Source organism: Monodon monoceros, unplaced genomic scaffold, assembly GCF_005190385.1.
Source record: "Monodon monoceros isolate NGI ecotype Baffin Bay Population unplaced genomic scaffold, NGI_Narwhal_1 Super_Scaffold_15, whole genome shotgun sequence".
In the NCBI taxonomy this organism is placed as follows: domain Eukaryota; kingdom Metazoa; phylum Chordata; class Mammalia; order Artiodactyla; family Monodontidae; genus Monodon; species Monodon monoceros.
This window is the reverse complement of record NW_021703771.1, coordinates 20259392-20282990: the sequence shown is the minus strand read 5'-3', so window position 1 is coordinate 20282990 and position 23599 is coordinate 20259392. Positions and strand designations below refer to the sequence as shown.

General features: G+C 38.1%; 1 protein-coding gene across 1 annotated transcript in view; it reads right to left on the bottom strand.

Moving 5' to 3' along the window:
• Window positions 1–23599, bottom strand: part of ZNF292 (zinc finger protein 292) — an 87802-nt gene that overhangs the window by 43842 nt on the left and 20361 nt on the right. The gene's annotated exons all lie outside the window — the stretch shown is intronic.

The following is a 23599-nucleotide window of genomic DNA, read 5'->3' as shown; positions in this document are numbered from 1 at the left end:
AAATTAACCACATATGGTCAGAAAAGACATGAAATGCTTTCAGTTAATAAAAAATAGTACATAGTATATTACTGGTTTTTATGATGAGTTATCACTAAAAATATCTAAAGATGTTCAACACACATAAAATCACTATTAAAGATATTAAAGAATGATTATAAGGTCAAGAAATTTTTGTAATAAAGTGCTTGGTTTTTGGGGTTTTTTTTATATTTTTATTTTCATTTTTGGCTGCGTTGGGTCTTCGCTGCTGCGCGCGGGCTTTCTCGGGCTTTCTCTAGTTGCGGCGAGCAGGGGCTACTCTTTGTTGCTGTGTGCGGGCTTCCCACTGTGGTGGCTTCTCTTGTTGCCGAGCACGGGTTCTAGGTGTGTGGGCTTCAGTAGCTGTGGCGTGCGGGCTTCCCACTGTGGTGGCTTCTCTTGTTGCCGAGCACGGGTTCTAGGTGTGCGGGCTTCAGTAGCTGTGGCGTGCGGGCTTCAGTAGTTTTGGCTCGCGGGCTCAGTAGTTGTGGTTCGCGGGCTCTAGAGTGCAGGGTCAGTAGTTGTGGCGCACGGGCGTAGCTGCTCTGCGACATGTGGGGTCTTCCCAGACCAGGCCTGGAACCTGTGTTCCCTGCGCTGGCAGGCGGATTCTTAACCACTGCACCACCAGGGAAGCCCCTAAAGTGCTTGTTTTTTTTGTTTTTTTCTGCGGTACACGGGCCTCTCACTGTTGTGGCCTCTCCCGTTGCGGAGCACAGGCTCCGGATGCGCAGGCTCAGCGGCCATGGCTCACGGGCCCAGCCGCTCGGCAGCATGTGGGACCTTCCCGGACCAGGGCACAAACCCGTATCCCCTGCATCGGCAGGCAGACTCTCAACCACTGCATCACCAGGGAAGCCCAAGTGCTTGTGTTTTACAATAAAAAACTCTTCATCAGGAAAAACAAAATGCTGTTTATCCTACAGAATGAAGAGATGGAAGAAACTGGCAACAGTAAACAGACACCTATGCGTTCTACAACTACTAACATTGTGAGTTACTAAAAACTATCTAAAAGGTTCTACTATTATGCTAAATGAAGTAGAACGCTAATTAAATGTTTTTAGAATATAGAAGACTGCCACAATTAGTCTTTCTCACTCTTCAAGGTTTAAGACTCATCAACATGTGGCAAATTCAGGTGTTATTTTGTAGAAAAGAGGTATCTTGAAGGAAAACTCCATAAGGCCTTGCTTGTATCCTCTGGCATACAGAAGCAGCTTTTTACAAATGTGCAGGTAGGAAAGTAGGAAGGGAGGAAGGGAGGAAGGAAGGAATTATATTCTACTATCACACACTCAAAAGAAAACACTTATTACCTTCTCCTCTCTACAACCCTCTAACTACTAGAAGTAGTAAGTGATCAAAGAGAATACGGAAGAAAAGAAGGATAGAAAAGGCAATCTGGTAAATTAAAGAGCAACATAATAACCACTTACTTTCTGAGTAGTCATATATTCATAAACCCTGACTCTCTCCAAGTTGGACAGAAGTGCAGGTTACTTGAAGGCCCAGTACTTGCAACTGGCATCTGAAGTAAGGGCAGTCTTGTGGGACTGAGCCCTTTAACCTGTGGAGTCTGAGCTAACTGAACTGTGGGACACCTATTTGGTGTTGGAGAGCTTGAGAAGAGGTACTGGAAAAAACACCATGTGTTTGGTGTCAGCAGTGCAAATATCTCTCAACAGGACTTAGAAAAATTGAAACAAAACCTGCCAACTGAAGGGAAAAGTCTACATTCTGGAATTGTTTTGTGATGATCCCTCTACTTCTAGGAATAAAACTGGTGATATGATGGAGGATGACCTCACTCACATCTTCAAGGTTTTTGGAATTAACACCAACTATGCATACAATTCTTACTTTAGCTAGCACCTGTCTTTCTACATAAAGTCATTAAATATTATTTTCCTTTTTCTGGAAAAAGAAGTTTAGGCGTCTGGGGAATTTCATGCCTGGCCAATGTACCCAATCTCACATGGGTTCAATTGAAAGCTTAGGTTTCCCCTATTAGTCCTCTTGCAGTAATGAATCAATTTCCCATAATAGTTTTAATTTTTCCTAAAAAAGAAAATATACTGTACTGATTTCCAAAAAGCTTTGAAATTATAAGCTTCTTCCTTTCTTGTCTCCCAACACCCCCAAGAAAAACCCTAGAAAAAAAAAAATCACATATATCTACATGTATGTACATATATCTACATTTTACCCAAGCTCTACATTTCTTGATATGTCTAGCTCTGCAAAGGGTACTTATACATTACCTCTTTCCTTTATATACTTGAGTTCTACTGTCCTCAGGTGAAAAAGTTTTCCTTGTTTTTTCTACTAAATTTATTTATTTATTTAATTTTGGCTGCATTGGGTCTTCGTTGCTGCACACAGGCTTTCTCTAGTTATGGTGAGCAGGGGCTACTCTTCGTTGTGGTGTGTGGGCTTCTCATTGCGGTGGCTTCTCTTCTTGTGGAGCATGGGCTCTAGGCATGCGGGCTTCAGTAGTTGTGGTGCGAGGGCTCAGTAGTTGTGGCTCACGAGCTCTAGAGTACAGGCTCAGTAGTTGTGGTGCACGGGCTTAGTTGCTCCGCGGCATGTGGGGTCTTCCTGGACCAGGGCTCAAACCCGTATCCCCTGCATTGGCAGGTGGATTCTTAACTACTGTGCCACCAGGGAAGTCCAAAAAAGTTTTTAAACTTACCTTTAATTATAATCAAAGATGAGTTCTTTTGGGTATAACAGAGTCTGAATTGATGAGAAAAATAATTGACAAGTCACAGAATGTGAGAACCATAAAGCACCTTAAAAATGATATACTTTCACCTCATTTTATAGATGAGGAAAGAGGAAGAGAAAGCAGATTCTGGTGAAAAGCAGACCTTTTAGGTGGCTTTTTAACAGTCTGGGAATAATGTAACTAGGGAAAGGGTCTTGAAGAAAAGGATCACAGCAGATTTAATAAGAGATGGTAGGAAAAAGAAAACTAATGGCATGCTCATACTGATTACATATAGGAGAATAAGTTTAAAAGTTGGGTTAAATATCTATTTTTATAAAGGTATGAGTTGATATTCATAACCAGTAAATGTACTGATAGTAGAACCTCCCTTGTTTCTCAAAACACTAAGATCAGTAGAACCATTGTGAAACTGGAAGCATTCCCAACATGACTAGTTCATAAATTATGCTTTCTTCAACTAAAAAAGTTACTTATTTATATCTACTACCTTAATCTATACAAAGGCTTTCAGGCAGGAATTCCAGAACAATCAGACTCATATTTTTTACACAGAATCAGATCAGACCTTCAAGATCACTTAATTCTGTTTTACGAAGTCCAGTGACCTGCAATTCGAATATTAACTGAATTGGCAATCAGCAAAGCCAGGCAGCCTCCTCACTCTCTGTGAGACATTCTGTCCACTACAAACAATGTGGTAATGTCACAGCTATAAATCTGTAGATTACTTTATTACTTCAATTATTCCTCATAACTCTATGAGGTTATATACTATTTATCTAGTTTGCCAGCCATAGTAGAATTAAATAACTTGACCTCTTTATTGGTTAAGCTTATTTCAGCTGAAAGTAAGAAAATCCAACTCAAAGCAGCAGAAACAATAATAAAGGTTTCCCACATAATAAGAGATTAAGAGGAAGAGCAAGTTCTGGGATTGGTTAGTTTAGCGGCTCAACAACGTCTTCAAGGACCACCTCTGCCTTCACTCTGCCGTCCTCAGGTGGTGCCCCACCCAGTCCCTAGGTCTCAGCAATAACCAGAAGAAAAGATGAGACCGCCACTTCATGTGCATCTTTTCAAGCAACAAAGAAACCCTTCCCAGAAACCATAAACCCAATTTCTATCAGTAAATTTTTCCTCAGGTCCCAACGGCCAGAATTTCATCAGACACCTACGTCAAAAATCACACAGCCATAAAGGAACTCCATGGTTGCCCACTCTCCAAGGTTTCTCCGAAGCACAAAGCCATGCTGAAGAAGGAAAATGTGTGAATAAAATCAGGGTTCTATTAGGAAGGTGGGGGAGGAGCCTAAGCCTCACACTTTGGTTGCCTCTCCAATGGTTTTTACTCCCACATGTGTTCAAGAATGAGCAAGTCCACATGTGTGTGTGTGGTGTTTTTATATTTAAATACACATACACAAATGAAAAAAAAATAAAAGTTGTGATCTGGTTTGGAGAGGGATATGCGAGGGGTATAGAGGATAAGAGATAGGAAAAGAACCTGTAAGTCTTCCTACGAGGCACCAGATTGCTTCCATTAATGAATAAACTGTAAACTAAGTATAGTAAGAGAAGTTAAAAGTGTGTTCTATAAAGAATGATTAATGGAACTAAGGACGGGATGCTTAATCTGGGCAATAAATAACATTTACTGAATATTTACTATATGCTAGGCACTGTTCTGCAAGCTTTACAATACCTATTAGCAATTAGATAAATTACAATAATATGCTTATATTAAAATGGACAAAGGCATAAAATAGTTAAAGAAACAAATAAGCCCCAAGAGCACAGAACTAGAGGCATAGAGGAGATTCAAACCTTAATAGTCTGACTTCAGAGCCTGAGTTCTTAAATACTATGCTCTACATTTCTAGAGAAATAAAACTTTGATTCACAGCCAAATTAACAAACCTGAAGACTTGTTACATAAAACAAGAGTTAGTCTTACTCTATGTGCTCTCACAGGACAAACCAGCACCACTAAGTTAAAGTTTTAAGGAGATAAATTTCTGCTTCCTATGAGACTGACGATCAAACAATTACAGTTAACCAAAAATTGAACAGGTTGGGCTTCCCTGGTGGCGCAGTGGTTGAGAGTCCGCCTGCCGATGCAGGGGACACGGGTTCGTGCCCCGGTCTGGGAAGATCCCACGTGCCGCGGAGCGGCTGGGCCCGTGAGCCATGGCCGCTGAGCCTGCGTGTCCGGAGCCTGTGCTCCGCAACGGGAGAGGCCACAACAGTAAGAGGCCCACGTACAGCAAAAAAAAAAAAAAAAAAAAAAATTGAACAGGTTGGCCTCCATCACTGAAGTTGCTCAAGCAGGAGCAAAACAGCTCTGAGTTCAGAATGCAGTAAAGCAGTCCTATTTGGGAGACACATTCCATCACAACAGAAGAGACTACACTAGTGGGGCTCAGAGAAGTTTTGATTGGTGGGCATATTGTTTAAAAATTATTTTAATTAGTTTCTAACACTTAAAAATCATAAGTTTACATAGAACTTGGATTTCTGACTTTTTTTTTTTTTTTTCATTTGGAAACCTTGGGTCCATATTCCGGCACTGAAATAACTGGCAGGAGCTGAGGCACAGGCTCTCTGCTTGCTGGAAGCCTTACCCAGCTGCCTCCCTCTTTAAGAGACCTATTGTCTTCCTGCAAGTTATTTGTCGTCACCACCTTTCCTATAGCGTGTATTAGGATCAGAGAAAGAAATACAAGCAAAAGAAAGGTTAAAGGATCATATTCCAGCAGGATCTCTAAAACAGTGTTTCTCAACCTCTTTTTCATTTTCATCCGCTCCTAAGGAAACTTCTGACTTTTTTCCCTAACTGTCCCCCACCCGCAATGAAATTTTAATACCACAGATGTACTGTCTGTTTATGGGTCACAAGCTATTGTAATATCTAAGATTCTTTTTGCTCCTTAAGAACCAATTTTCACCCCCTTGGGAACAAAAATGCACATTTAATATTCTGGCTGTTAAGTTGATTTCTCATTATCTACATCAGCAGAGACTAGGACATATATACCCTAGGGAGGAAGACAGTATAGATTAACTTCCAGAAGCTTCCTTTAGTTCCTCCAAGGATTATTAGGAGAGAAAACGAAAGAAGAATAAAAGGGGAATAAAAGCACAGGGGTGTTAAATTTAATAAGCAAGAGGATTAAATTACATTATTGTCCTACGTAAAGGTAAGACTGGAGTGTTGGATATGTTTATACTCTTACACTCATGGTCCAATTCCAATTTATAGCTATGATTCTCTAGAGTGGAAGCTCTCAAAAGTTTTGATCTCATGACCCTTTCTTAAAAATTACTGAGAATCCCAAAGCATTTGTTTATGGGGATTATAACTACTGATTTTCACCATGTGAGAATTAGAAATGAAAACGGAGATATTTAATTATATACTTATAAATGGATTTAAAATAACAACAAACCCATCACATGTTACTATAAATAGGGTATTTTTAATGAAAAAAATTGTTTTCAAAAAAATTAGTGAGAAGAGTGGCATTTCTTACATTTTTCAAATCTCTTCAATGTTTGGCTTAATACAAAAGAGCAGGATTCTCATATCCCTGCATTTAATCTGCTGCAATATCACAGATCATGTAACCTCCAGAAAAACTCCACAGTACAGGAATGAAAGAAGGCAAGTAACAGAGTTTTGACTTTTTTGTACCCACTGAGCCTTTGGGGAGTGATACTCTTATAATTTCAAAGTTACTAAAATTTATTTTAAGGTTTTGCATGAAAATGGTGGATTGGACACATACACTTCGCACCTTGTTCTCTCCAAACCTCACTAAACCAACAGTAATTTTTTTTTTAAACTGGCATAAACCCACAAGGACTAAGAAAATAGGAACAGAGGAAAGAGAAACAAAATTTTAAACACTGGAAAGCATACGGAAGATGGGCACTCTATGAAAAATGACTCCAAAGTAGTCTTTAGGTAAAGACCTAATTCTGAAGAATCATGGAAGGGCTCAAGAACTGGGAGCACCAGGTGCCTCTGGAAATGGGGGCAAAGGTGAGACTGAGAATGAGAGGATTGGCTGAAAGTCTATTTAAGCAGCTGGCCTCTCTGATTTCTGCATCCCTCTCCACAGCTAGGTGACCAAAGCTAGGCACTACTCCTCTCTATCCCCAGCAGTTTATTCTGGAGAGAAGTATAGAAAAAAAGGTGTCTGCACAGAGATAAGGGGAGCATTGAGTCAACTTTACATACTGACTATAGAGACAGCTCCCTTCTCATGTCCTTTTCCCTCCAAAATTGCCAGAACCTCCTTAGCTGAGTCCTTCTCAGGAAATTCAAGAGAAAAGACCCAAAGATTCTGACACCAGGCCTTCCCCCATGAAAAGGAAACAGCTAGGTCCCCCTACAGTGAAAACCACAACAAATCCCACTCATGGGCCTGGAGCTCTCAATCCATTTTTCAGTGGTAAACCTTTAAATATGGACAGCCAAGGACCACTCAGGAGGTTGCAACAAATTAGTTAAAAAAAAAAAGAAAAGAAACTTGGAGCAAGCAGAGACTATACAAGGAGAAGACAAAATTCCAAGAAACTATCATTAATATTCTAGTGTGTACAGTCAGAATGGCCATCATCAAAAAATCTAGAAACAATAAATGCTGGAGAGGGTGTGGAGAAAAGGGAACACTCCTGCACTGCTGGTGGGAATGTGAAGTGGTACAGCCACTATGGAGAACAGTATGGAGGTTCCTTAAAAAACTACAAATAGAACTACCATACGACCCAGCAATCCCACTACTGGGCATATACCCTGAGAAAACCATAATTCAAAAAGAGTCATGTACCAAAATGTTCATTGCAGCTCTATTTACAATAGCCCGGAGATGGAAACAACCTAAGTGCCCATCATCGGATGAATGGATAAAGAAGATGTGGCACATATATACAATGGAATATTACTCAGCCATAAAAAGAAACGAAATTGAGCTATTTGTAATGAGGTGGATAGACCTAGAGTCTGTCATACAGAGTGAAGTAAGTCAGAAAGAGAAAGACAAATACCATATGCTAATACATATATATGGAATTTAAGAAAAAAAAATGTCATGAAGAACCTAGGGGTAAGACAGGAATAAAGACACAGACCTACTGGAGAACGGACTTGAGGATATGGGGAGGGGGAAGGGTGAGCTGTGACAAAGCGAGAGAGAGGCATGGACATATATACACTACCAAACGTAAGGGAGATAGCTAGTGGGAAGCAGTTGCATAGCACAGGGATATCAGCTCGGTGCTTTGTGACCGCCTGGAGGGGCGGGATAGGGAGGGTGGTTTGTGACCGCCTGGAGGGGTGGGATAGGGAGGGTGGGAGGGAGGGGGACGCAAGAGGGAAGAGATATGGGAACATATGTATATGTATAACTGATTCACTTTGTTATAAAGTAGAAACTAACACACCATTGTAAAGCAATTATACCCCAATAAAGATGTTTAAAAAAATTAAAAAAATATTCTAGGGGGTGTGTGTGTGTGAGAGAGTCTATTAGACCTATGAATAGAAACACCATATCATAAAGGAATATTTATTTTAAAACGATTCAAATTAAAAATGTAATAGCAGAAATAAAAACCTCAATTAAAGAGCTGGAAGATAAACTGAGGAAATTTCCCCAGAAAGTAGAGTAAAAGGGAAGGAAAGAAAAGATAAGAAACTTTGGAGAATAGTGCTAGAGGTCTCATAATCAACAAGAGGAATTCCAGGAAGTTAAGAGAAATGGAGGGGAACAAATCAAGGAACTAATTCAAGTTAATTTCCTAGAATCTAAGGACACGAATTTTAGAATTGAAAGACCCACTATGTGCCCAACTCAATTACTCAAACTAGACCTATACCAAGGTACTATTTCATAAAATTTCAGAGCTCAAGGACAAAGAGAAGACCAAAACAAGCTTGGGGGGGACCAGGGAGCAGACTTCTCAACAGCAACACTGGAGCCAAAGGAAAATGAAGCACTGCATTAAAAACTGAGGGGCGATTATTTCCATCCAATTATCGTAAGTATTAACACAGAAAAGTCATTTTCAGACATGCAAATTCTCAAAAATTTCAACTTCTAGGCATATTTTTTCAGGATGCTACTGAAGAGGGAATTTCACCAAAATGAGGGAATAAACCAGGGAAGGAGTGAAAATGATATCTAGGAAAAAGGGAATCTAACACAAGAGACAGGAAATGAAGAAAGATCCCAAGAAGACAGCTGTGCAATGGGCCTGAAAAATAACTACAGCATATCAGATGGCTCTAGGACAAATTTATTCAAGATGAAATTGACAAGACTACCTAATGTGCCTGAATAAGCTTAGAGGAGATTTATACAACTGAGGGAGAGTTTGGATTGAATTAGTGACATATACATAGAATATTCAGCTAAGGAAATAAAATAATTTAAGTACATTAACCTGCCCTCAACAATTAGAGAATGCACATTCTTTAAAAACACAGAACATTTACAAAAACTGACTATAAACTAGGTCACAGTCACAAAAAATAACAAAGAATTAATATCATACATTTCACATTCTTTGAACATGATGCAATAAAGTCAGAAATTATTAACAAAATACCCTTACAAAGAAAAGTACAAATTTGAAAATTTTTAAGCGTATTTTAAAACATTTTTTATTTTATATTGGAATATAGTTGATTAACAATGTGTTAGTTTCAGGTGTACAGCAAAGTGATTCAGTTACACATATACATGTACCTATTCTTTTTCAAATTCTTTTCCCATTTAGGTTATTACAGAATATTGAGCAGAGTTCCCTGTGCATACCGTAGGTCCTTGTTGGTTATCTATTTTAAATATAGTAGTGTGGGACTTCCCTGGTGGCACAGTGGTTAAGAATCCACCTGCCAACGCAGGGGACACGGGTTTGATCCCTGGTCCAGGAAGATCCCACATGCCGCGGAGCAACTAAGCCCGTGCGCCGCGACTACTGAGCCCGCGTGCCACAACTACTGAAGCCCGTGTGCCTAGAACCTGTGCTCCGCAACAAAGACAAGCCACCGCAATGACAAGCCCACGCACCAAAACGAAGAGTAGTCCCCACTTGCTGCAACTAGAGAAAGCATGCATGCAGCAACGAAGACCCAATGCAGCCAAAAGTAAATAAATAAATATACATACATACATACATACAGTAGTGTGTACATGTCAATCCCAAACTCCCAATCTATCCCTCTCCCCCCTTAAGTCTATTTCTAAATCACGGGTGGAAGAAATCATAATAGAAATCGGAGAATACTTAGACTTGAACTATAGCAAAAGCACATCAAAATTTGTAGGATGCAGCTAGAACAAGCTTAAGAGGGAAATTTATAGATGCAAATGTTTATACTGTAAGTTACGCTATAGCTTTAAAAAAACATGCAAATATGTTCCAACACAGTATGAACAAAACATTAATTTCCCATTTGCCTATGTGTGATTTTTTTGGTGAGAAACATTAGGTGAAAGAAGAAAACTATACCCAGCTGAACTAAGCTTGCAGGAAAACACAAAATGCACACACCTCAAAAACATGTATCACCTGCATCAGTTCACCAGGCGTGTGATGAGCCACACCCATCCACACATGGTTTTACAACTTTCTGTCCAATTTCAGAGAACTCTCCTTCCACTACCTCACAATAACTCACAAACTGCATCCCTTCTGACACCCACTCCTACAAACAAAGTACAGGTCTTTTCCAAGGTAAAGCACCACATTTATTTTAAGTTATGTATGTCTTAACCACTAAAGGGGTATAAAATTGTACTACAGTTTTTATAAGGTTCTGTGTGTGACACTGATGAAGTTTGAGTGTTGTGCCTCTAACCCCATTTTCCCCATAAGCCTTGTGATTTTTGTTGTGCAATCTTGCATAGCAAGGTTTTTTGCTAGGGATACTTATGCTGTGATAAAGCAAAACTGGCTGCATTAGAAAAAGACAAAATGAAAAAGTCACAGAGAATATTACTGGGACAAACAGGGAAATCTGAACATATATTGTAATTAGATAATATTATTGTGTCAATGTTAAAATTTCCTGTGTGATGACTGTATTTTTGGACTTAAGAGATAAATACAAGTCCAATTTTTGGACTTACGCAATGTCATGATGCCTAGCTCTAAAGGATTCAGGGAGAAAAAGAGAAAGCATGAGACAAAGCAAATATAGCAAAATGTTAACACCGGTGAATCTTGTAAAAGGTATATGAGTATTCAGTGTACTATTCTTGTACTTTTTCGATAATAAAAAGTTTGGAAGAGCAAAATATTGGGGATGGCAAGTGTGGGAGACTGAATTCCTCACTCCTCCTTGTATCCACGCCGTTTTTCACATGACTTTGGAATACTTCTCATAGTGGTAGAGAATATTTTCCTACCCCATGTGACTTGTTTTGACCAAAAGAATGTGTCAGAAGTGATGGTAGGTCATCTATAAGTTTAAGAATCTTGCTCCTTCGTATGCTTCTACCATCAAAAGGAGAAGATATGTCCAGATTAGCCTGCTGTTCCCAGGAAGATGAGAAGATGCCACCCCTGTTGCTCTAGTTGAGGCCACCCTACACCAGGCAACATCCAGCCAACCTTAAACCTGTATGACTGCAGCCAAGACCAGCAGATTGCCTAGCCAACCATGCCCTGACTTCAGATGAATGAGCAATACATACTTACTATTAGATGTCACTAGGGTTTTGTGGTTGTTACACACAATTTTGTGAAAACAGCTGAGTTAAGTAGCTAACTTAAGTTAGACAAAGAGAATAAATTCAAAGAAAGTTTAAAAATTTTATAGTAAAAACAAGAGCAGATATATTTATATATGAAATAGAAAATGAAGATACAATAGAGAGGATCAACAAAACCAAACACTGGTCATTTGAAAGACTTAAAAAAAAAAACAACCTTTGGCAAAAATAATCAAAAAAAAAAGAGAGAAGGCACAAATAAATAGAATTAGGAATGAGAAAGGGACCAAAACTACAGAAGCAATACATATTTTTAAAAAATCTTAAGATAATACACTGAATAACCTTATTCCTTATTTGAAATAGCTTTAAAATCTTTTTTTAACTATTTACTTGGTTTTTAATGAAACAGCTTAAAAATCTGAATGAAATGGGTAGAAGTTATTAAAACTATCTCAAGAACAGAAAAAGTCCTTTACCCACTAAAGAAACTGAATCCAATTAAAAAAAAAAAAGAATCTAGTTGGTTTTCTACAGGAAAATCCAGCAAACGATCTTTTAGGAAACAGACTATTATAGAAACTTTTGGAAGAAAGGAAGAGAAAAAGGGAGGGAGGGAAAGTTCCCCCAATTCATTGTTTGAGGCTATTATAAACTTAAAAACTGGGTAAATGTGATATGAGACAGGAAAAATCACAGGCCAATCTCACTTAATAAACAGATTTTAAAATCCCCAGTATTACCAAACCAAATCCTGCAATAAACTTTAAAAAATTAAAAAAAATATTTTGAAACAATCACAAAGTTACAGAAAGTTGGAAATACAGTATAGAGAAATTTTTTTCCTGAACCATTTGGGAGTTAGTTGCCAACCTGGTGCTCTACTGCCTTCGAATATTTTAATATGTATTTCCTACAAACAAGGACCTCCTGCGTGATCAGAGAGTATGACCACAAGAATCAAGAAAAAACTACTGGGTTTCCCTGGTGGCGCAGTGGTTGAGAGTCCGCCTGCCGATGCAGGGGACACGGGTTCTTGCCCCAGTCCAGGAAGATCCCACATGCCGCGGAGCAGCTGGGCCTGTGAGCCATGGCCACTGAGCCTGCGCGTCCGGAGCCTGTGCTCTGCAACGGGAGAGGCCACAACAGTGAGAGGCCCACGTACCGGAAAAAAAAAAAAAAAAAAAAAAAAAAAGAAGAAAAAGCTACTGGTACATACACTACTACCATTTAATCCTCAGACACCACTCAAGTGTGCCAATTATCCCAATGATGTGTTTCACAGAAAAGGATACAGTTCAGAACCATGCCTTGCATTTAGTTGTGATGTCCCTTCAGTCTCTAAGTCCTAAGCGAAATTTTAAAGACTCATTTAGGACCCTTACACTATCAAAGATTACAGGCCAGTTATTTTGTAGAATAACCCTCAATTTGGGTTTGGTGTTTTCTCATAATTATATCCATGGTATGCATTTTGGCAGGAATACCACAGAAGCAATGATGATCTCTGCTCACTGTATGCTATCAAGCAGTACATGATTTCAATTTGTACCATTATGGATGATGTTCATTTTGATCACTTGATTAAGTTAGGGCCTGCCCTCCTCACTCCGCTTGGGCTCAGCATGCTGGAACCGGCTGTCTCTCCAGGTAGTTCCCCTTTCTCCCTCTGCTTCGGCGCTGACATCCTCTGCCAGGCTGCCCCTCTGTGGAAATGCCCCCCTTCTGAAGCCCCACACCAGGCTGCTCTCCCCTCCCCCACCCCATGGGCAACCTACTCATCTCACTTGGGCTCTAAATCCCCACATGCAGCCACCCCTGCCAACTCCCTACAGAGCCCTCCTCACCCTAACTGGGCTCTGACTCCTGCACCACAGAGCTGCTACTCATCCATCCTGGGCTTTGACACTCACTCTGGGCCTATGCAACACCCCTGCTCCCACCACAGACACCTACTTTGTCCCCTCTACATAAGGAATCAAGGACTGAATTATTCAGGAAGGGAAGAGGAAGGGCTGCAATGTATTTTTTTTAAATGTATTTCGGACCCAGAAGGATTTATCTTGGCAATATGAAGATAGTAAACAGATGTCTCTAATTTTAAACTAATTTATCATAGTAATAGATTTAAAGGGGAAGCTATATGATTACCTCAATAATTACCAAAAAAAGGACACGATCAAAATACAAACCCATTCAACGTAAAGAGAAGAAAAAAAAAACCTTTTTGCAACAATGAATAGAAGGAAAGCTCCTTAACTTGACGAAATGTATTCAGTAAAACCCACGGCAAACCTCATACTTAATGGTGAAAAGTTAAAAGCATTTCCCTTTAAAGTCAGAAACAAAACAAAAATGTCTTCTATCACTGCTTCTACTCAACACTGTAGGCCTAATCAGCACAATGAGAAAAAGAAATGAACACAATAAAGGCTGCAAAGGAAAAATAAAAACGTCATTACTGCAGAAAGTGCATACGTAAGTCCAAGAGAATTCAAATTAGTTGCAGGATATAATCAGGATATAAATCAATTCTATTCACAAGCAAGTAGAAAATATAACTGTTAAAAAGATACCACTCACAATAACTAAACCCATGAGGTACCTAAGAATAAATCTAACGAAATATATATAAAATCTTCAGAAAAGAAGATTTTTTTTAAAGACATAAAAGAAGGCCTGTATAAATGGAGATACTGCATTCATGGATGTTAGAAGACAAATTTTTTAAATGGCAATATGACCCAAATTTGATATATAAAGTCAAAGCAATGCCAAAGAAATTCCCCATAAGGATTTTTCATATAACCTGACAAGTTGACTCTAAAATTCACACAAAAAGCCAAACCAATTTTGAAAGAGCCAGGTGGGAGTATCTGCCCTAATCAGATAGCAAGACTTAAAGAGATGGAAATTAAAAGAGCATGATATTGGTACAGGCATAGATGACAGAAAAGAATTAGAGAGAGCTTTAAAACAAAGCTAAGTATATATGGGAACTTGGGTATATAACAGATGTGCCGTTAGTAATTAGTGAGAAAAGTACAGACCATTTCATAAATAATGCTTAAACAACCAGTTCTTCAGGAGAAAAAAACTACAACTATTCCCAGCATACAACAAAATTATATTCCATATGGATTAAATATCTAAATATCTAAATGTGAAAAGCAATACTTGAAAACTTTAAGAACACAAGAGGAGAAGATCTCAAGATCTTGAGAATATTTCAAGGGACAATGAAGGATTTCTTAAACAAGACAAAACACACAACCATAAAGGAAGACACTGACAACCAAAGCTACCTTAGAACTTAATATTTGGTTCACCAAAACCCCACATTAAAACCAAACGAAAAGCTACAAACTGGGAAGAAGTATTTGCAACCCATATTCCCAGGAATACATATTAACATGTCCATAATAAAAGTTTCCTCTGACTAGAATTGGTGAAGGAGGTTATTCCCAACTACCAAGCTAGTCAGAAGCCTGACTCAGCATCTCAGGTTTGAGCTTGTCCCTTACTGTACTTTCTTCTGGGGCTGCTGCTTTTGTATCATCTTTCTCCTGAACAGTAAGAATTCAATGAGTCTCTCTCACTTGTGATGAAATCCAATATTATTTCATAATCTTACTTCCACATTATTCCAGATACTTTGTTTCCCCATACCTTAGTCTATTGTCCTTGGCAAATGGGCCATTGTTGTAGTTATTTCAGTGGCACTTTAACATTTTCAAAGAAAATCAATTATGAATTTGACATAATTCACACTCCCATACATTCATTCTAGGATGTGAAGTAATCATTCAGAAACTGAGCTTCTGACAGCTTAAAATCCTAAATAATCTCCAATATGGATGCTGTAATTCTCCAGAATTTCTCAGAATCCAAGGCCTACTTTCTTTGCAGCATTTTGGTGGCATGAACATCATGACCCCAACATTTCCTATTCCCTACCTTGACGTGGTGTGGCCCATTAATTCCTCTAGTTCTTATAATATATCCTTTGCTATAAACAAGTTTTACAAAAGCAACCAAATGAGTTCCTTAGTGTAGAGCAGGGGTCCCCAACCCCCAGGTACCCCTGGTACCAGTCCGTGGTCTGTTAGGAACTGGACCACACAGCAGGAGGTGAGCGGCAGGCGAGCAAGCAAAGGTTCATCTGCCGCTCCCCATCGCTCGCATTACCGCCTGAACCACCACCCAACCACCGTCCCCCCACCTCCCCCCCTCCCCCCCATCCATGGAAAAACTGTCTTCCATGAAACCAGTCCCTGATGCCAAAAAGGTTGGGGACTGCTTGTGTAGAGGGTCTCAATCTTGGACTAATATGAACATGTTTGACACTAACCTGTTCACAATGCCCACAGGTATTCCTAAGAAACCTGATGTAATAGAGATAAAAAGTAACAATGTCTAGTACACTGTAACCTAGAGAGGAAGTGTTTTTAGATCCTATCCATTGAACTAATTCTCATAACACTATATAACTGTTTCTGCATACAGGACACCCTAAAAATGACAATTTTGACTTCAGTTTAGTCTCCACAATATTTCTAACTTTGTACGTATACTCCAAGAACCATGACAGCTTGTGTCTGGTTGACCTGTACCTTTATATTGTGACTCCAAGAGTGAAGCAGTCATAGTGAAGGTAAACACATGGTTCAAGTCTAGAGTGATAATTTTATTCCAACATACAGCTGAATATCACATGGGAGGTCCAAAATCCTAGAGAGGAAAACCTCCACAAAGACTGTAACTGTAATATCTCCAGGGACCCACAAGCACAGTATATATACATAATCATACTCAAAGAAGCACAGTCAAAATCCCAGAAATAATAACAGCATGAGTCTCAATCTCAACCTGCTAGGGTTCAGCAGAAAAGGGTACCATAGTCTACTTGGTCTCTCTATCATGGGCCAACTGCCACATATATGACATTCCTACTGATATGGACTAAATATGTGTGTGCCCCTCAAAATTCATATGTTGAAATAATAACCCCGAGGTGATGGTATTAGAAGGTGGAGCCTTTGATAAGTGATTAGGTCGTGAGGGCAGAATCCTCATAAATGGAATTAGTGCCCTTACAGAAGAGGTCCAAGAAAGCTCCCTTGCCTCTTCTATCATGTGAGACATGGTGAAAAGGTGCTGTCTATGAACCAGAAAGTGGGCTCTCAACAGACCAGATTCTGCTAGTGCCTTGATCTTGGACTTGCCAACCTCCAGAACTGTGAGAAATGAATTTCTATTGTTTATAAACCATCCAGTTTATGTTATTTACGTTACAGCAGCTCAAACGAACAAATACACCTACTTTAGAATGTGAAATATAACAGCAGGAAGCCCAGCTTAGAAGGTGATCAATTCCCTTTGGTTCTATAATTTACAACTATCTTGGATACTAATAAAATTCAACAGAAACTAGTTTTTCCTTGGTCACTTATATTATATCCACTGATCCACAAAAACTTTGATTAAAAGCAAATGAAAAAAAATTACTTCTTTTCCTAAGAAAAATGTTAATACATGCTGAACTATAAGGGGATGTGATCCATTCTCAACATAACAAATGGTATTGGGGCAACTGGATAGCCACATGCATAAAAATGAAATAAGACATTTACCTTACATCACATGCAAAAATTAACTCAAAATGGACCATATTTAAATAAAGTGCTAAACCTATAAAACTTCTAGAAAAAAAACATAGGAAGAAATCTTAGTGACCCTGGGTTAGGGAAAGAGTTCTTAGATACAACACTACAAGTATGATCTATAAAAAGAAATTGGACTTCGTCAAAATTTAAAACTTTTGCACTTCATAACACTTCACTTAGAAAATGAAAAAATACAAATCCAGTAAAGTTGCAAGATACAAAATCAACATAGGAAAATCAGTTGCATTTTTATACAATAACAACAAACTATAAGAGAACTGTAAGAGAAATTTAGAAACTATGAGAGAACAAACTATGTGTCTATAAGAGAACAAGCTGTAACAGGAATTAAGGAAACGTTCCAGCTTTTAAGAAAAGCTTCAAAACCCATAAAAACAAACAAAAAACACTGGAGTAAATTTAACCAAGGATGTGGAGAACTGTACACTGAAAACTATAATATTGAAAGAAACTGCAGAAATCACAAACAAATGGAAAGATGTTTCATGTTCATGGATCAGAAAAATTATTATTGTTAAAACGTCCGTAACTACCCAAAGCGATCTACAGATTCAATGCAATACCTATCAAAATTCCAATGACATTTTTCACAGAAATTAAAACAAAAATTTGTACAAAACCACAAAAGACCCCAGTAGCCAAAGTAATCTTGAGAAAAAACAAAGCTGGATTCCTGATTTCAAACTATATTACAAAGCTACAGTAATCAAAACAGTATAGTACTAGCATAAAAACCGACAATATAGACTAACAGAACAGAACAGAGAACCCAGAAATGAATCCATGCATACTTAGTCAACTAATCTCTAACAAGGGTGCCAAGAACACACAATGGGGAAAGATGGTCTCTTCAGTAAATGGTGTTGGGAAAACTGAATATCCACACACAAAAGAATGAAACTAAACTCCTATCTTAAACCACACATAAACATTAACTCAAAACAGATTGAAGACTTAAATGTAAGAAGACTTGAAACTGTAAATCTCCTAGACGAAAACAGGAAAAAGAGGAAAAAACCTCCTTGACACTGGTCTTGGCAATGATTTTTTGGCTATAATACCAAAAGCACAGACAAGAAAAGTAAAAAGAGACAAGGAGGACTACATCAACCCGAAAAGCTTCTATACAGCAAAGGAAATAATTAACAAAATTAAAAGGCAGCCTATAAAATGGGAGAACACACTTGCAAACCATCTATCTAATAAGGGGTTAATATCTGAAATATAAAAGGAACATAAAACAAGTCTATGGGAAAAAAAAATTTTTTAATGGGCGAAGAACCTGGATAGATATATTTCCAAAGACAACATACAAATGGCCAACAGGTACATGAAAAGGTGCTCACCATCACTAATCATCAGGGAAATACAAATCAAAACCATAACAATGTATCACCTCAGACCTCTTAGGATAGCTATTATCAAAGAGACCAAATAAGTGTTGGTGAGGGTGGGGAGAAAAGGGAACCTTTGTGCACTGTTAGTAGGAGTGTAAAGTGTACAGCCATTACAGAAAACAATATGGAGGATCCTCAAAAAATTAAAAATGGAATGTATGATTCAGCAACTCTACTTCTTGGACATATATCAAAAGGAAATGAAATCAGTATCTTGAAAAGATATCTGGACTCCCATGTTCATGCAGCATTTTTCACAATAGCCAAAATATCGAAACAGCCTAATTGACTATTAACAAACGAATGGATAATGAAAATGTTGTGTATATACACAACAGAATATTATTCAGCCATAACAAAGAAAAAAATCCTGTTATTTGCTGCAACTTGGATGAACCTGGAGGACATTATGCTAAGTGAAATAAGCCAGACAGAGAAAGACACTGTATGATCTCACTCGTATGTACAAAAAGTCAAAATCATAGAAGCAGAGAGTAGAATGGTGGTTGCCAGGGACTGTGGGGTGGGGGAAAGAGAACTGTTGGCCAAAGTGTACAAACATTCAGTTATAAGATAAATAGGTTCTAGGGATCTAATGTACAGTATGGTGACTACAATTAATACTGTATTGTATATTTCTAATTTGCTAAGGAAGTAAATCCTAAGTGTTCTCAATACACGTACTCTCTCACACACACACATACACACACACGGTAAATATGTGAAGTGATGGATATGTTAAATTAACTTGACTGTAGTCATTTCATAATGTATATGTATATAAAATCTTCATCTGGCACACCTGAAATATATATAATTTTATTTATCAATTCTCCTCAACAGATGTGGAAAAAACTAAGCATTCATTTAAAAAAAAAGAACAAAGAAAGAAAAAAGAAAATGAAAAGACAAGGCTTAGGCTAGGAGAAAATGTTTGGAAATAATATATCTGATACAGGACTTGTATCTGGAATACATAAAAAACTATTACAACTCTATAATAAAAACACAAGTAACGACCTTCTCCCAAAAATGGACTAAAGTTTTATATGGACAGTTCACCGAAGATAACAAATGGCTTAAAAAGCACATGAAAAGATGCTCAATATCATTAGTCATTAGGGAAATGCAAATTAAACCACAAGATACCACTATACATCCACTAGAATGGCTGTAATTAAAAAGACAGACAATACCAAGTTTGGTGAGAATATAGAGAAACTAGAACCCTCATGCATTGCTGGGAAGAATGCAAAATAGTACATACAGAATGTAAAATGGTACATACAGTCACTTTGGAAAAATAATCTGACAGTTTCATAAATTCACTATCCAATTCTATTAGCAAAGCACCCCAACAAATATAAACATGTTGACAAAAAGAAATGTATATGAATGTTCATAGCAACACTAACTGGCAACAAGCCGAATGTCCATTAAATGGAGTGGATGGATAAATAAAATGTATTATATCCATATGATTGAATATAATCCAATAAAAATAATAAAAAGGAATGAAATACTTTATAGCTTTTACTCCACTTAGAGAGAATACTCATATATCTTGCTATGTGTTTATGGGATGCGACCCAAAGCCCCTCTGAAGGTATTGTGTAAAATACAGTACATGCACCATACAGCTTTTCAGAAAGCCATAAAATTCTGAATTCTGAATCACATCTGGCTTCAATGGTTTCACATAAGGACTGTGGAATTCACAGAGGATTAATAACTTTCCCAAGCCCTCCTAATATATTCAAGTGTTTTATACCTTATAATAACCTATATTAAGCAACATCCATTTCCCAACTACAAATTAGTTCTTGTTTTAATGTTTTTTAAATGACTGAACATGAAGCACACAGTTAATGTGTACTATGTAATCGTGACTTATTTTAGAATTTAAATTTTAAGCAAATTAGTGTCATTTAAGACACAGATCTCTAGCTATCCGAATTTCCTGATTTAACCCATCAAATTCACAGAATCAATTTGAAACTAATGAAAAAGAAAATACTGATGAATATATATTAAACACTGCTTAAAACATTAATGGCTCAAAATCGTATTACTTTTCCCAGAAAATATTAGCTACAATTCAGAGGTACCTGATATAAAGGTTTAAAAAATACTTCTAAAATACAAACTAACCCAGAATCAGAGACAGAAAACAAAATCTTCTGAAAGCCTTTTCCATGGCAAAGCATAGTCTATGAAAAAGAAACTTTCAAACCTCCCCAGCTGTCAGGAATATAAGATTAAAAGCAGCAAGGAGCCGCTAATTCACTCTGCAAGATGGCAGAAATTCCAAAACCTTAAAAACAACCAGTGTTGTAGAATGTTTAGTACGGTCTTTTGGAGGTCAATTTGGCAATACAAACATTTTACATGGGTATACCACTAAACTAAAGATTCTGGTTCCACAAAACAATCCTAACCAAATGCTGCCGCACACATACAAAGGCATTGATACAAAGGTTTTCTGACACTTTCTGTAATCCAAAATATTGGAAACAACCCAAATGTCACTAGTAGAAGATTGTTTAATAAATTGCGGTATGTGCACACTATAAAATGTTTTATTTAAAAAGAATTAAGTCGGGTTTCCCTGGTGGCACAGTGGTTAAGAATCTGCCTGCCAATGCAGGGGACATGGGTTCGAGCCCTGGTCCAGGAAGATCCCACATGCCGTGGAGCAAAAAAGCCCATGTGCCACAACTACTGAGCCTGCGCTCTAGAGCCGGCAAGCCACAAATACCGAGCCCAAGTGCCACACCTACTGAAGCCTGCACGCCTAGAACCTGTGCTCCGCAACAAGAGAAGCTACTGCAATGAGAAGCCCGCGCACCACAACAAAGAGTAGCCCCCGCTCGCCGCAACTAAAGCCTGCTCGCAGCAATGAAGACCCAACACAGGCAAAAAACAAATAAATAAAATGAAAAAAAAATTTTTTTTAATAAAAAAATAAAAAGAATGAAGTAGTTTTGAATTTACTGACATTGAATGATGATCAGGATATATTATCAGGTGAAAAAAATGTACAGCACAGAACAATACGTATTACATGATTCTGCTATTTAAACTTGAACATATAAATGAATTACATTTATTTGAATGCACAGGAAAATGTCTAGAAAGATACTCAATTTTTGTAACTAGTTACACCTCTGGAGTGAAGAGTAGAACAGGATAGGGAGGATGACACCTTTGTATTGCTTGTATTTTTAAATAAAAAGAATGCCATTTTTATAACTTAAAAAAGAAAGTAGTTAAAAAATGGAAAGAGACTATTAATACTATGTACTGGAGAGTTAAAAAAACTAATCACATAGAAGTGTTTTCATCTGACTTAAAGAATGTTTCTACTACATAGAAAACTGTGTTAGAACTGACTTTCAGGGTATGCCAAGGACGATTACATTTCTATGGATAATTAACACCAGTGACCCCACCCCAAACAATGACTTCACTGGCTCCTAGTAAATCAAACCCTACAGAGAGATTATATATTAGAGTCCAATTTCTAGAAATGAGTTTTATATCATCAAAAAATATTAAAGTTGATCAAAAATAAAATAAACATGTTTCAAAGATGTTTACTGGCTATTTAAATATTCCTTTGAAGGAATTTTTCTGCAGTCTTCTTAAAAATATATATCCACTGGCCTAAGAGACCTCCATTTTCTGGTAAATTTTCCTATAGCAAGCACAGGCATTTTTCACTGCTTCAAGAACTTTAAAATCTTCTAGGATCTTTTATCTTGACAATGTTTATTTTACTTCCAAGATAATGTTCACCAATGCCTCTGAAAGTACCTGAAAAAAGAATGCTGAGAGTAGGGCATAACCATAATAGCGGAATTTTGTTAGTTATGGAGTTTTAGGGTTAGCAAGAGAGTAAAAATGGAAAGATTATCTGTATATAAAACTTAACCTCGGGCTTCCCTGGTGGCGCAGTGGTTCAGGGTCCGCCTGCCAATGCAGGGGACACGGGTTTGAGCCCTGGTCCAGGAGGGTCCCACATGCTGTGGAGCAACAAAGCCCGTGTGCCACAGCTGCTGAGCCTGCGCTCTGGAGCCCGCGAGCCACAGCTGCTGGGCCTGCGTGCCCGGCAACAGGAGAGGCCACCGCGGTGAGAAGCCCGCGCACCACAGCGGGGAGTGGCCCCCGCTCGCCGCAACTAGAGAGGGCCTGCATGCAGCAACGAAGACCCAACACAGCCAAAAACAAATAAATTTAAAAAGAAACTTAACCTCTATTTAAAAATTTTTCTTCTAGATAGACTTACTGTGCTCACACATACACACACACACACACACACACACACAGAGAAATGGGGGGGGTAGTAATCCAAAGGAACCCATCAACTGAAAGAGCTCCCAACAGCCAAAACAGGAACAATTTGAGCAACAAAATACAGTAGTGTTAAATTATAACACAAAGTATAAAACAAATATCCATGAGTCCATACTGATGTAAATAAATGAATAAATAAATAAATGTGGAAAAAGAGACAAACTTCCCATGTAAAAGAATCATGAATAATTTATCTAGACACCACACTCAAGGAGATAGAGCATAACTTCCCACCTCTTAAGTGTAGTGACTTCCTTCCAAAGAGTACATAATGGAAAGGGTGAACAAAGAGTACCTTTACAGTGGAGAAACCTACAAACACTACTGAGCCAGGTGATCAAGGTCAACATCAAGTGTTAGGTCATATTGTTAACAGGTACCCTTAATATGACTGTGATGACAAGGGCACTTTACCTGTGAGGTCTTCCTGCCAAAAAACCTTAACCCCAGTCTAATCAAGAAAAAATCATTAGACAAATTCCAATTGAGGCATTTTCACAATACCTGACCAGTACTCAAAACTTAAGGTCACCAAAAACAAGAAAAGTTTGAGAAATCATTACAGCACAAAGGAGACTAAGCAGATATGACAACTAAGTGTAATGTGTATTCTGAATAGGATTCTGGAACAGGAAAAACGCTACGATAAAAAAACTGAGAGGGTTCCCTTGGTGGCGCAGT